Here is a 13,931-nt window from a genome sequence, read left to right as displayed (position 1 = left end):
ATTTGAATTGTTGTCAAAACAGTAACCAAAACTCAAGTACTCATTTAACAGCTATTTGCTACATGTATCTACTTTGGGACAGCCCATCTTTTAACTGTTCTGTTCTGCAGCTGTGGCTGTACTTTAAATTTACTTTATAAATTCAGAAAACATTCTTAAAATGAACATACACTCAGACAGTGCCTTCCAAATTCTAAATACTCGCAGCGTGAAGATTTTCCTTCCAAAGGCCATTGCTGCTTTTACCTGTTATCTGTGCTCTCCAGTTCTAATAGGAAATTTTCCCCATCTGCTCTGTCCATACCCCAAATGATTTTGGATACGTCTATCAAGTCTCTTCTCAACACTCTCCAAGAAAAACAGTTTCAGATTGCCTACATAACTAAGTTTTCTGACCCTGAAATAATGTTTTTGAATCTCTTCCACATTCTGCCATCCTCATCTGGCCAACGTGTGACTCCAGACCCACAGCAACGTTGTTGACTCTCAATTGCCTTCTCAATTGGCCTAGCAAGCCATTCAGTTGTATCAATCACTACAAAGTCTCAAAAAAAATGAAACTGGATGGATCACCTGTGATCAAACTAGGCACCAGAAAAGATGACGACAGAAACAGCCCCATTGACCCTACAAAGTCCTCCTTACTAACATCTGGGGATTAGTGCCAAAATTGGAATAGCTGTCTCGAGCAACAGCCTGACAAAAGTCATGCTCTTAGAATCATACCTTACAGACAATGTCCAATACATCACCATCCCACTGGCAGGACAAACCTGGCAAGAGGTGGCAGCACAATGGTATATAGTTGAGATGGAGTTGCCCTGGGAGTCTTTAACATTTAAGCTAGACTCCATGGCTTCAGGTTAAAGGTGGGCAAGGAAACCTGCTGGTTACCACAGCTGATGAATCGGTACTCCTCCATGTTGAACAACATTTAGAGGAAGCACTGTAGATGGCAAGGGCACAAAATGTACTCTGGGTGGGGGAATTTCAATATCCACCACCAGGAGTGACTAAGTAGCAGCTACATGTTGAGATGGTCATATCCTAAAAAAAATAGCTGCTAGACTGGGTCTGTAGTAGGTGATGAGGGAACCAACAAGAGGGAAAAACATACTTTACCTCATCCTTACTAATCCTTACTAATCTGCTAGCTGTAGATGTATCTGTCCATGACAATATTGGTAAGAGCGACCACCGCACTGTCCTTGTGGAGTCAAAGACCCACCTTCAAATTGAGAATAACCTACATCATGTTGTGTGGCACTATCATGGTGCTCAATGAGACAGACTTTGAATAGATCTAGCAACTCAAGACTGGACATCCATGAGACACTGAGGGCCATCAACAATAGCAGAACTGTAATCCAGCCTAATCGGAAATCTCATGGCCCGGCATATTCCCCACTCAACCATTATCATCAAGCCAGGAACAGCACAAGGTATTCCTGAAATGAGGTGTCAATCTGATGAAGCAACCAAACAGCACTACTTGCACGCCAAACAGCATAAGCAGCAAATGTTAGGCAGAACTAAGTACTCCCACAACCAACGGATCTGATCTAAACTCTGTAGTTCTGCCACATTCAGTTGTGAATAGTGGTGGACAATTAAACAACTCACTGGAGGAGGCAGCTCCACAAATATCCCCATCCTCAATGTTAGAGTCCAGCACATCAGTGCAAAAGATAAGACTGAAAATTTTGCAGCAATCCAGTCAGAGGTGCTAAGTGAATTATCCATCTCTGCGTCCTCCTGTTGACCCCAGCATTACAGATACCAGTCTTCAGCCAATTTGATTCACTCCACATGAATATCAAGAAACGATTGGAGACACTGCATTCAGTGAAGGCTAAGAGCCCTGATAACACTCCAGCAATAGTGCTGAAGACTTGTGCTCCAGAACAGTTACAACACTGGTATCTATCCAACAAAGCGGAAAGTATGTTCTGTACATAAAAAGCAGGATAAATCCAATCTGGCCAATTCCTGCCCCATCAGTCTATTCTCTATCATTAGCAAGGTGATGGAAGGTGTCTGCAACAGTGCAGCTGCTTAGCAATAACCTGCTCGGTGATGCCCAGTTTGGGTTCCGCCCTTGCCACTCAACCTCTCACCTCATTACAGCCTTGGTCCAAACACAGCCAAAAGAGCTGAATTCCAGAGGTGTCATGAGAGTGACAGCCCTTGACATCAAGGCTGCATTTGACCGAGTGTGACATCAAGGAGCCCTATCAAAACTGGAATTGACACATAGGAAGATGGTAGTGATTGTTGGAGGTCAGTCATCTCAACTCCAGGAAATCTTTTCAGGAGATCCTCAGTATAGTGTCCCAGGCCCAACCATTTTAAGCTGCTTCATCAGTAATCTTCCCTCCATCATAAGGTCAGAAGTTGGGATGTTTGCCAATGATTGTGAAATGTTCAGCAGCATTCAGGATGACTCAGACCCTGAAGCAGTCAGTATCCAAATGCAATACGATGAACAATATCCAGACTTGGGCTGACAAGTGGCAAGTAACGTTTGCGACACACAAATGTCAGGCTATGACCATCGAAAATAAGACAATCTAAACACTATCCCTTGGTATTCAATGGTGTTACCCTCACTGCATCCACCACCGTCAATATCCTTGGGGTTGTCATTGACCAGAAACTCAACTGAACTCACTATATAAACATTGGCTAAAGAACAGGTCCGAAGCCAGGAATATTGCAGTGAGTAACTCACCTGATTCCTCAAAGCCTGTCCATCATCTTCAATGCACAAGTCAGGAGTGTAATGCAATATTCCCCATTTGCCTGGATGAGTGCAGCCCCAACAACACTCAAGACACTTGACACCATCCAGGACAAAGCAGTCCATTTGATTGGCACTGCATTCACTCCCTTCATCACTAATGCTTAGCAGCAGCGGTGTGTACTATCTACACGATGCACTGCAAAAATTCACCAAAGATCCTCAGACAGCACCTTCCAAACTCAGGCTACTTCCGTCTAGAAGAACAAGGGCAGCAGATATGTGAGAACAATACCACCTTTAAGTTCCCCTTCAAGCCACTCACCCTCCTGACTTGGAAATATATTGCCATTCCTTCACTGTCACTGGGTCAAAATTCTGGAACTCCCTCCCAAATGGCATTGTGGGTCAACAGGTGGACTGCAGCAGTTCAACAAGGTGCTCACCACCGCATTCTCTAGGGCAACTCGGGATGGCAATAAATAAATACCTGGAGACAGGCCAGCAACACCCACATCCCACAAATGAATAGAAGAAATAATTCACTGGTATCTTCACATTCGTTCTGAAGTGCGATACCCAGATTTGGACGTGATACTCCAGCTGAGGCTAAACCATGCTTATGTAAAAGCTTAACGGAACTTCTTTGCTTTTGTACTCTATGCCCCAATAATGAAGCAGAGCATACTATATGCTGTTTTGCTCTTTCAATCTGTCCTGCCACCGTCAGTGATTGATGTACATATACCCTCAGATCCCTCTGCACTTCCACTTCTCTCAAACTTGTACTTTTTATTTTCTACTGTCTGACCACATTCTTCCTACCAAGGTGAATCATTTATGCATTATATTTCATTTGTCTTTCCATTTCATCAACTTGTCTGTGTTCTTTTGAAGTCTACACTTCTACCCCCTTCTCCATGTTCACAAAATTTCCAAGTTTTGTATTGTCTGCAAATTTTGAAATTTGGTCCTTATTCCAAAGTTTAGGTCAGAGCAGAGAACAAAGCTTGCCCCTGGAGAGTTGCATTATAAACCTTCCTCCAATCCAAAACACATTCATTAGCCACTACTTTATTTCCTGTCACTTAATAAATTTGCATTCATGTAGTTTCTGTCCCTCTTATTCTATGAGCTTTAATTCTGCTCAAGTCTGTTTTGCAGAAGTAAATGTATATTATATCATAGTGTTAACCTCATTAACCCTCTGTGATTACTTACTCCAGTAAATTTGTTAAATGCTATTTGACCTTAACAAATCCAGGCTCCTTTTCCTTAGTTAATATACGTTTGCACAAATGACTATTAATTTCTTCCAAAATAATTTTTTCTCAAAGTCCTCCACTTCAGAGGTTGAGCTGACTGACCTGTAGTTGCTGAGCAACAAAAGCACAGAAAGACAATGTAGTAGATTTACCTCCTCCATCTACCCGCTCCCCAGCTTCACCCACCTCCCATTTATCTCACCGTCCCCTCGGCTCACAGCCTCATTCCTGATGAAGGGCTTTTGTCCGAAACGTTGATTCTTCTGCTTCTCTGATGCTGCCAGACCAGCTGTGCTTTTCCAGCATCACACTCTCAGCAACATCTGCAGTCCTCACTTTCACCTAGATCTTACCATACGTAGGTCCTGGTACAGCTGATTCTCTGGGAATTGCTCAAAATGTTGCAACTTCTGATTGCTAATTATTTGTCATCTAGAGTTCTCAGAAAAAGTCCCAGGTGTCAGGATTCCCATTTATTACATTAATGATTAGCAGGAAAAAATTAGAATTTAAATTTTCTCTCATGCTGATTAATATTAAACTATGAAGACCCCCAAAACCCCAATTCAACACTGACCACTTCATCACCCTACCCTAACCTGTACTCCACAGGAGCCATCTGATACTGAAACCTAACCAGACATAGCTAAACCCCTCCCTTCCCCATCTCATCAACTGCCAGCCACTCTCACCTGACACCTTTACTTCTTCATCCCTCCAGACCCCCAAAACCTCAAATCAAAACAACCTCTCAATGTACATGGACCTGACACCAAACCCCACCAGACATAACCGCAACCCCCTCCACCATCTGCAATCCCCCTTCAGCTCCCTAATACAAACACAACCCCATCCCATCAGAACTGCACTCACTGATGTACCACAAGCCCTCATCTGATTATCTGTCACATTTCTCCTCCCACAAACCACCATCACCAACCGGATATATATTGCATTTGCCTCCCTGGCATGATACACCTTCGCTCATCACCCCTGGCATCAGTGCCTTCCTAACTGCCAAATGAATCTGTATATTAATCTTGAGACAATGGACCAAAACCAGAAATTGCTGGGAAAACTCAGCAGGTCTTTCAGCATCTACGGAGAGAAAGCAGCATTTGTTTCTGGTCCAGTGACCTTTCAAATCAGCTTATATCCTGGAATCTGATGCACTTCCAACATAAATAGAAAAACGTTGCCCCATTTAATTTAACCCTTCTGAGTTTCACGCTACTACTCAAACTTTATGGCTCACCAACTATTTTGTTTAAAGCCCTAGTTATATAATTCGCCAGGACTCTGGTCCCAGCACTCAAGTGGAGCCTGTCCTATCCCAACAGCTCCCTCCATGTCCAGTGCTGATGCCAATTTCCCAGAAATTCTAACCCAGTTCTCCCACACCAATCTTTCAGTCACCTCTAATTTTTTTGACCTTCTGCCCATTTGACCTTGTCAACAAGGGGGGCACAGGTAGTAAGTTGGGGATTATTATCTTATTGTATCTGTTTAATTTAGCTTCTAGTTGCTCAGAATCCTTCAGCAGAACCTCTTTCTATCTATATCACAAGTAGCTACACAGACTACACAACTGAATCTTTCCCTTTCCACTCCAAGTTTCTCTGAAGCTGAGGGGATAAATCCTAAACTTATTACCAGGCAGGCAATGCAGCTTCAGAACTCTCAATCCTGATCATAGAGAACAGTGTTTATTGCCCTGACTGTACTATCCCTGATACTATACTACCTATACTATCCATATTTAATGCATCTATCTATCTATCTATCTACTAATCTTCCCCAAAGCTCCCACTCTTGTTTACACAGGGACCAAGAATCTCAAACCTGTTAGACGAGCTCAAGAGCTGAGGCTCCTTCACTACCTCCTGGATCGCTTAACCTGACTTGCTCATAGTCACACCCTCCTGTCCCTGACTCTATACAGATAGTTAATCTAAGGGGTGTCTGTCTCTTGAAACACAGCATCCAGGTAACTCTTCCCTCTCCCCGATTAGTCGCAGTGTTCAAAGCATAGATTCTAGTTCGTGAACTCAGGGCTGAAGTTCCTCAAGAAAAAAAATTTTTCAATTTCAAAAATATTCTTTATTTATAAAAATATCTTTATACACATAGTCACTAAAGCAGTTCGGTTCAATACAGTAGCATATGAGGAAACAAACATTGACTCTATCCAGCAAATAAACCAAACGCCAAAGACTTTTCTTACTTGTACAAAATTATATTTACATACATCTGAGGCATCAGAAGGATCCAATAACTGTATGAACCTCCATTTAACTTTGACAGAAAGATCTTATACGGTCATCTTTCCCCACTATGCCTTGGCGGCAGCTGCCCCAAGCTTTGGTGCATCTGTCAACACTTATCACAGATGTGGTCATTATGAACCACAATGGGGTCCACCAACTGCCACATAATGCTGGTCCAACACATCACCAGGTGCTATTTAATTAGTTATTCATTTCCTTCTTAATTTCCTCATGGTCTTTTAGTTTATCTGTATATCATAATATATGATTATCTGTAAATATTTCTCCTATTTACCTTCAATTTGAAATAACCTATAATGAATACTCTAATTATTACTAGCTATTAGCTAGTTATTAGCTATTACTAACTAATGAAGTTATGGTTTTCATGTGATGCTACTCTGTTTTGAGCCAGGCTTCAATTTATCTAGTTTTTTAAAAAAACCTAATGCACTATGAGCCAAAAAAGCACCTTTTTCCCACTGCTGCTTCCAAAGTCTCCAAACTATTTTCCCACCCCTATGTCTTAGGGGAGGCAATGGACTAGTAGCATCTTCATTGGACTGTTAATCCAGGAAATGTAGGTAATGTTCTAGGGTCCTGAGTTCGAACCTCACCTTGGTAGAATTTGAATTCAATGAAAATCTGAAATTAAGAGAGTCTAATAATTGCCACAAATCCAATATCAATTGTCAGGAAAAACATCTAATGCCTTTAGGGAAGGAAACTGCCATCTGTCTGGCCTACATGTGACTCCAGATCAACAGGAATGTGGTTGACTCTTAACTGCCCTTGAGGCAATTAGGGATGGGCTATACCTGCCAGCCTTCATCTCATGAATAAATAAAAACTCCGGCTCTGACCTCTCCTTCTTGACCATGTGAAACTTACTGATCTTCCACTTTCAACAGGCCTTCTCTTCCATAGAGACAAAAAAACCTGCAGATGCTGGAATCCAAAATAGACAGACAGGAGGCTGGAAGAACACAGCAAGCCAGGCGGCATCAGGAGGTAGCGAAGTCAACATTTTGTTTGTAATCCTTCTTCAGGGCTTGGGGTGGGTGTAGAGGGAGCTACAAATAAAAAGGGGTGGCTCTTCCATAGAGCTGAGATGACTCACATTAAGACTCAGTAGTATTCCAGCTTCAGGTTGCTACCTTATTAATCTTTTAATTGGAGTACTGAATGATAAACCTTTTCTTTCTCCTTTTTAAAAGTTTATCAGTTATATTTCCACACTGCCTCCAAAGTCCCCGAACAATATACTCATTTTTTTTTATTTTCCTTAGGGTTTTCTGCCTCCACTTTGCTTTTTTCTCCTTATCTTGGGCATGCAATCTTTATCTAATGGAATCTTGAATCAGGAGGGCTTCAGAGATATTCTTAGCTTGTGAGAAGCCTGCTTGCCATACACTAGAGCAACAAGAAATCATGGCACTTCATTTCAGTTGACCTCCAAAGGTCTTGGCAAGGTGCTTATCCTCATTGATAATTAACACATTATCAATGAGGATGCACATCTCGCCAAGACCTTCCTCACACCTCCACTGCTCACCTTTAAACAACCACCTTATCTCAAAAAGATCATTGTTCGTAGCAAACTGTCAGGCTTTCAGGGCAACTCCATACAACCCTGTCATGGTAGACGCTGCAAGACAAGTCAGAGCATGGACATGGATACCACCATTACATGTGGAGACATCTCCCATCATGTACATGGCAAGTACTCATGTGATTCAGGCAACATTGTCTATCTCATATGCTGCAGGCAACGATGCCCTGAGGCATGGTACATTGATGAAACTGAGCAGAAGATACGGCAACGGATGAATGGGCACCACACAACAATCAACAGACAGGAGTGTTCCCTCCCAGTTGGAGAACACTTCAGCGGTCCAGAATATTCGACCTCGGACCCTCAGGTGACCATCATCCAAGGCAGACTTCGGGACCGGCAGCAGCGAAAAGTGGCCAAGTAGAGGCTGAGAGCCAAGTTCGATACCATAGGGATGGCCTCAACTGGGACCTTAGGTTCATGTCACACTACAGGTGACCCCCATTGCACTATCCCACACGTACCCTCTCACAGACTTATACCCCTTTACACTGACACACACATATACACTCTCTTACAGGCACTCTCAACCAATCCCCCACCCACCCACACACACAGGTTTGTGGGGTGAATTTGTACTTGCAGAGTTACATTGTACTTTGCTCAAAAACTGCATGAATCCATGTAAAATTCTGTTAATTCATTTTTTTAGATTAGAAATCAGTCTAAACATTATGGCACAGACAGCAATACACAGGGGTGCTAACACCTTCAATGCATTATCTGGGCTGACACAAAATTGTTAAAGTTCACTTGATAATGTAACTTTTTAAAAATGTTCACAATTTACATATAAAAGAAGAGAAACTAACATGGTCATTCTAACAGATGAGAGACTTTGAAAAATACCTTGATTGTTTGCCATGTATAATTTCAGTTCTCTCACACTGTAAATGTTTGCTCTAAATTCTGTGTTTTACAATGGTGTACTCCACAACCACCTGAAGGAGCAGCGCTCCGAAAGCTAGTGCTTCCAATTAAACCTGGCGTTGTGTGATTTTTAACTTTGTACACCCTAGTCCAACACTGGCATCTCCAAATCATCAATTATTAAACCCATGTTTGCTCGAAATTCTTCCTGTCATTAAGTTAGGCTTATTAAACCAAACAACCATGGCTAGACAAAAGCCCTAATTAAAATGGTGGACAGATCTGCTTCCAAATAATTCAAAAGGACTGCCATGTATTATAAAAATTCAGCACCACATTTGTAAGAAAGTCCTAAGGAATGTGTTCCATAATTAACTTATGCCAGCCCGGCAGACCCGGGCAGGTATTCTCAGGCACCCAGCACATCAGAATGTTCTTCTTCATACAAAAAGTGAGGATGCTAAAAAGCTTTCTCTCATGTACATCTAAGGGAGATGAATTTGGCGAACCCAGGAGAAGAGAAACCAGGTCTACCGTGACTTTGGTCCCCAAGACCCTCTCTATTACTTCTGCCACAGCGTTCCAGTATGTACATTTGCCTGTGGCAGGACCACAGACAATGGTATTTGATTTTACATTTGGGGGCACATTAAAGACGCACACTGCTTAAATTTTGCAAGACAATCTGGGGACCAGGTGAGCCCTATGAAGAATCTTCAACTGCATAGAATGGGTCCTATTACATATTGAAATCTTCCTCGCATTCTCACAAATATCCTCCCAAGTTTCCGGAGTGATCTCCACTCCTAACACACTCTCCCAGACCTCCTGCAATCACTCGATGTCACCCGAGGAACCTCTCCTCAATAAATGAGAGAGAGTACTCACTGAAAGAGTGGTCTTAGCCTGAAGCACCCCCTTTTCCACATCAGATCTATAATCCTCAGTCAGAAGTGTGGTTTCTTTTCGGATAAAATCTCTGATCTGAAAGAAATGGGAGAGGTCCCTTCTCGATAATCCATACTTTTGAGTTATTTGATCAAATGACATTAATGTTTCATCTTCAAAAAGGTCATCCAAACAAGAGACTTCCCTATCTGCCCAAGACTTAAACCCAGAATCCACTGTCCCTGGCTGGAAACCTGGCATTCCAAATATGGGAGTACAGAGAGATGTTTTGAACATATTACCCTCCATCTGTCTCATTGCCCTACATGCTTTCACAGAGTTAATAACTATCGGATTGTGGCAATGTTTGGCAACTACCCATATTTTGTCCAGAAACAACAGGTTAATAAGAGGACACTTTGCCTGGGAGGCCTCAATGTCCAACCATATCAGCACACAGTCCTCACAGACCCAATCACTCCCAAAAGATAAAAGGGAGCTCAACTGATACCTTCTGACATCCAGGAGATCACCTCCTCCAACCCTTGGGACATTTGCAATTTCATAAGCCTGATAAGGGGCCACTTATGGTGCCAAATAAAAGAACTAAACCAACCATTTAATTTCTGAAATATTTGTCAAGGAAAAAGCAAGGGAATCATCCGCAGTGAGTATAATAAGCGAGGAAGAACATTCATTTTAACAAGAGCAACTTGACCTAGCCATGATATTGGAAGGCCCCCCCCCCCCCATCTTAGAGATCTTGTTTAATCTTGTCAAACAAAATGTACAAGACTAGCCTTGAATAACTGATCAAAACGAGGGGTAACAGAGAGGCCCAAATAAAGAAAGCTTCCCTGTGCCCACTTAAAGCGGAACACACCTTCAAATGTCCAGTATCCCCCAAGACCCCCCATAGGCATAGCCTCCAATTTTGAAAGATTGATCTTGCACCCTGCGAAAAAGCCAAATAGGGCACCAAAACTGTCAGATTCAAAAAGAAAATGACAGCATCATCTGCATATAATGTGATCCTATCCACCTTCAACCCTACCTTTGGGGCAGCTATATTAGGGTTCCATGAATGGCCTCTGCCAGCAGCTCAATCACCAATGTGAGGAGCAAAGATGAGAGGGGACAACCTTGCCAACTACCCTTACTAATGTTAAAATTATCAGACCTTATACTGTTAGTGAGAACTGCTGCCAGAGGATCAGTGTAAAAGACCCTGACCTGTCTAGGAAACACTTCACCCAGGCCAAACCGCTCCAGGGTATAAAAACAATCTGGCCAAATTGCCTTCTTCGTGTCCAAGGAAACCACCAACCCTAGGACTGACCGTTGCTGGCACACTTGAAACATGTTAAGTAATCTCCTAACCATTATTAGAAGATCCCCGACCCTTTATAAAGCCCATCTGATCCTCCTTAACAACACCCTTTCCAACCTCAATGCCAGAGTTTTTGATAAAATTTTAAAGTCAGAGTTTAAAAGCGAGATGGATCTGCAAGAAGCACAGTCTTCTGGGGTCTTCCCTTTCTTGAGGATAAAGAGAAATATTAGCCTCTCTCAAGGATGTTGGGAGGCAATCCTGACTATATGAACAGTTATACGTGTCTAACATTGGTCCTGACAGTATATTTACAAATTCTTTATAAAACTCACTGGGCAAGCCATTAGAGCCTGGCGCCTTCTCAATTTGAAGTTGCCTCACCACCCCCTATAACTCTTGGGCTGTTAACGAAGCACTAAGGAGAGACACCTGTTCAGCAGACCCACCAGGAAGATCCAAATTCCTAAAGAAAAGACTCCATCTTGTCCCATCTGTCCTCACAGCATTCAGACTGATGAAGTTCAGAGTAAAGCCTCCGAAACGCCTCTTTGATCTTTTTAGCATCATAAGTAAGAGACCCATTCCCTTCCCTAATAGAAGCAATAGATGGGAGGCATTGTTCTTCCTGACCTAAAATGCCAAGTACTTACCCGGCCTATCACCATGCTCAAACAGTCTCTGCTTCGCAAAGAAAAGTTCCTTCCTTGCTGTACACGTTATCATGGAGTTTAAGGCGGATCACAGAGCTGTGGTTCACTGCAGCTTAGTCACTGCCAGTCCACTGTAATATGCCATCTCAGCTGCCTTCAGTCGTGCCTTAAGCAGATGCTGCTCTCCCTTCTGTTGTTTCTGGCTGGCAGACAATGAGCTAATTATCCTTCTACCATACGCCTTAGCAGTCTCCCAAAGAATGGACGGTTTAGTAGCTGTACCTGAGTTGGTGGCCCAAAAAAAGCATCAAATTCCCTAAAGTATTCTACAAACTTGCTGTTCTTGAGGATGAAGGAATCCATTCACCAGTTTGTGAGCCCATTGCATCACCCTTAATCTAACCCATTAAATACACTGCTGCATGATTAGAGATGATCCGAATCGAACAGGATAACACCAATCTAAAAAACTGCAGGAGTTAGGAAATAATCAATCCTTGTGTGGCATTTATGATTGAAAAGAATGTAAAATCTTTGCCCATTGGGTGTAAACATCTCCAAACATCCAGCAACCCCAGTTCCACACATAGATCACCCAGCTGTTTAGATTGTGAAGGAAGCTTTGGGAGGGGTCTTTGGGCATTCTATCCAGCACAGGATCCATAAGGCAATTAAAGGTACCTCCCCCCCTCCCAATAATAATATGGCGCAAGGCCTAGGCCATCAGCTTAGATAGTACATCTGACTGATGTACTAACACCTTTTTCCTTTTAACTGGTGAATGAATCCCTCTGTTATTCCAGGTGCATCATTTAAGAATGCTGCTAATCATGATCTTTTACAATCACCGTTGACCTGCCAAAAGGAAGAATTCATCTTACAACACGCCATGCATACTCAAAAGGAGACTCATAGATTCAATTTACACAAAAAAACCCCAAAAAAATAACTAACTACAAAACACAAAAGGCACTTAATGGGGGACTCTACCCTCTGCCCACAGAGGGCGCTTACATTTCCCACACACAACTACATTCCCCCCTTCCTGCTCGAGCCGCACCCCAAATCCAACCAATGGAAGAAACCAAACAAAAGGACATTGTAAACACAAAGATATTAAAAAAAGTGAGCACTCTCCCCCCCTCACACAATATATCAAAACCACTCCAGCTTGGACAGAAAAAAAACCCCACCAACAACAGCTTCTTTGGGAAAAGATTGAAAGTACAAGAAATAAGAGCAAGACAAAAAAAAAAAGCCAGACACTATTGTCCATGTCCATAAATGCATGTACATTATTTTAAAGTATCCAAGTAGTTTTTGGCTTGCTCCAAGGAATAGAATGACCGCACAGTCTCCTCATAAGTAATACGAAACATCGCTGGGTATCTCATCAAATATTGTATAAGGAGTTCCTTTTATCTTCTCAACAAACGATTTCCTTTAATGGAGCACTGCCACAAAAAAGTCCTGGAAAAACATTACCTTAGTTCCCTGATATGTCAGGGCCTGTGGATCTCTCCCCAACCTTCTAGACGTTTCCATGACTTTCTGCTAGTCCCTGTAGCATCAAAATTGTATCAGAACCGGGCTGGAGCACTGACCCTGACCGAATCTGCGCACTGCAACCCAGTGAGCTCTGTCAAACTTCACCTGGGCCACCTCGGTATCGCAGCCAAGTCTAAAAAAAACTTGCTGACTGCCCACCTTCTACTCCCTCCAGCAGCCCAACGATCTGGATATTTTTCCTTCTACCCCTATTTCCCAGGTCATCAATGTGCTCAGTCGGGGCCCAAACCTGTTTCTCAAAGGCCTGGATCTGCCCCGCCAAGGTCTTGACCTTGGTCTCCGATGCCGCATCCAAAATTATGATTTTGAAATTCTGATAAAATATATCGGAAAATTTAAACCTCTGAAAATCCAATAAAACCCTGAATTCAAATAAAGGTACTAAAACAAAAAGACTATCCTAGTGCAAAAATAAAAGTTTAATCCTTTATGTGCCTATTATGTTTGCAAACAAACAAGAAATTTTATCAAAGACATATTCTGTTATTATAGTTCATAGAAGTTTTTACCTGCAGAGCTGAAGCCATTATCACCTGAAGAAATCCAGGTGAAGCATTTAAAATCGCCACAGCTGTCAAAACAAATGTTTCTGAAAAAGGGCCAATAGCAAGATTGGTACTAAACTGGATGTGGGATAGAAAACATTAACAGTTAATGGGTATTTTCAGGCTAAAAGGTGGTTTGTAGTGGAGATCCCCAGGGTTCAGTATTGGGACCGTTTGCAGCCAACATAA

The sequence above is a fragment of the Hemiscyllium ocellatum genome, chromosome 10 (genome assembly GCF_020745735.1).
Source record: "Hemiscyllium ocellatum isolate sHemOce1 chromosome 10, sHemOce1.pat.X.cur, whole genome shotgun sequence".
NCBI classification, from domain to species: Eukaryota; Metazoa; Chordata; class Chondrichthyes; order Orectolobiformes; family Hemiscylliidae; genus Hemiscyllium; species Hemiscyllium ocellatum.
Note: the sequence above shows the minus strand (reverse complement) of the source record.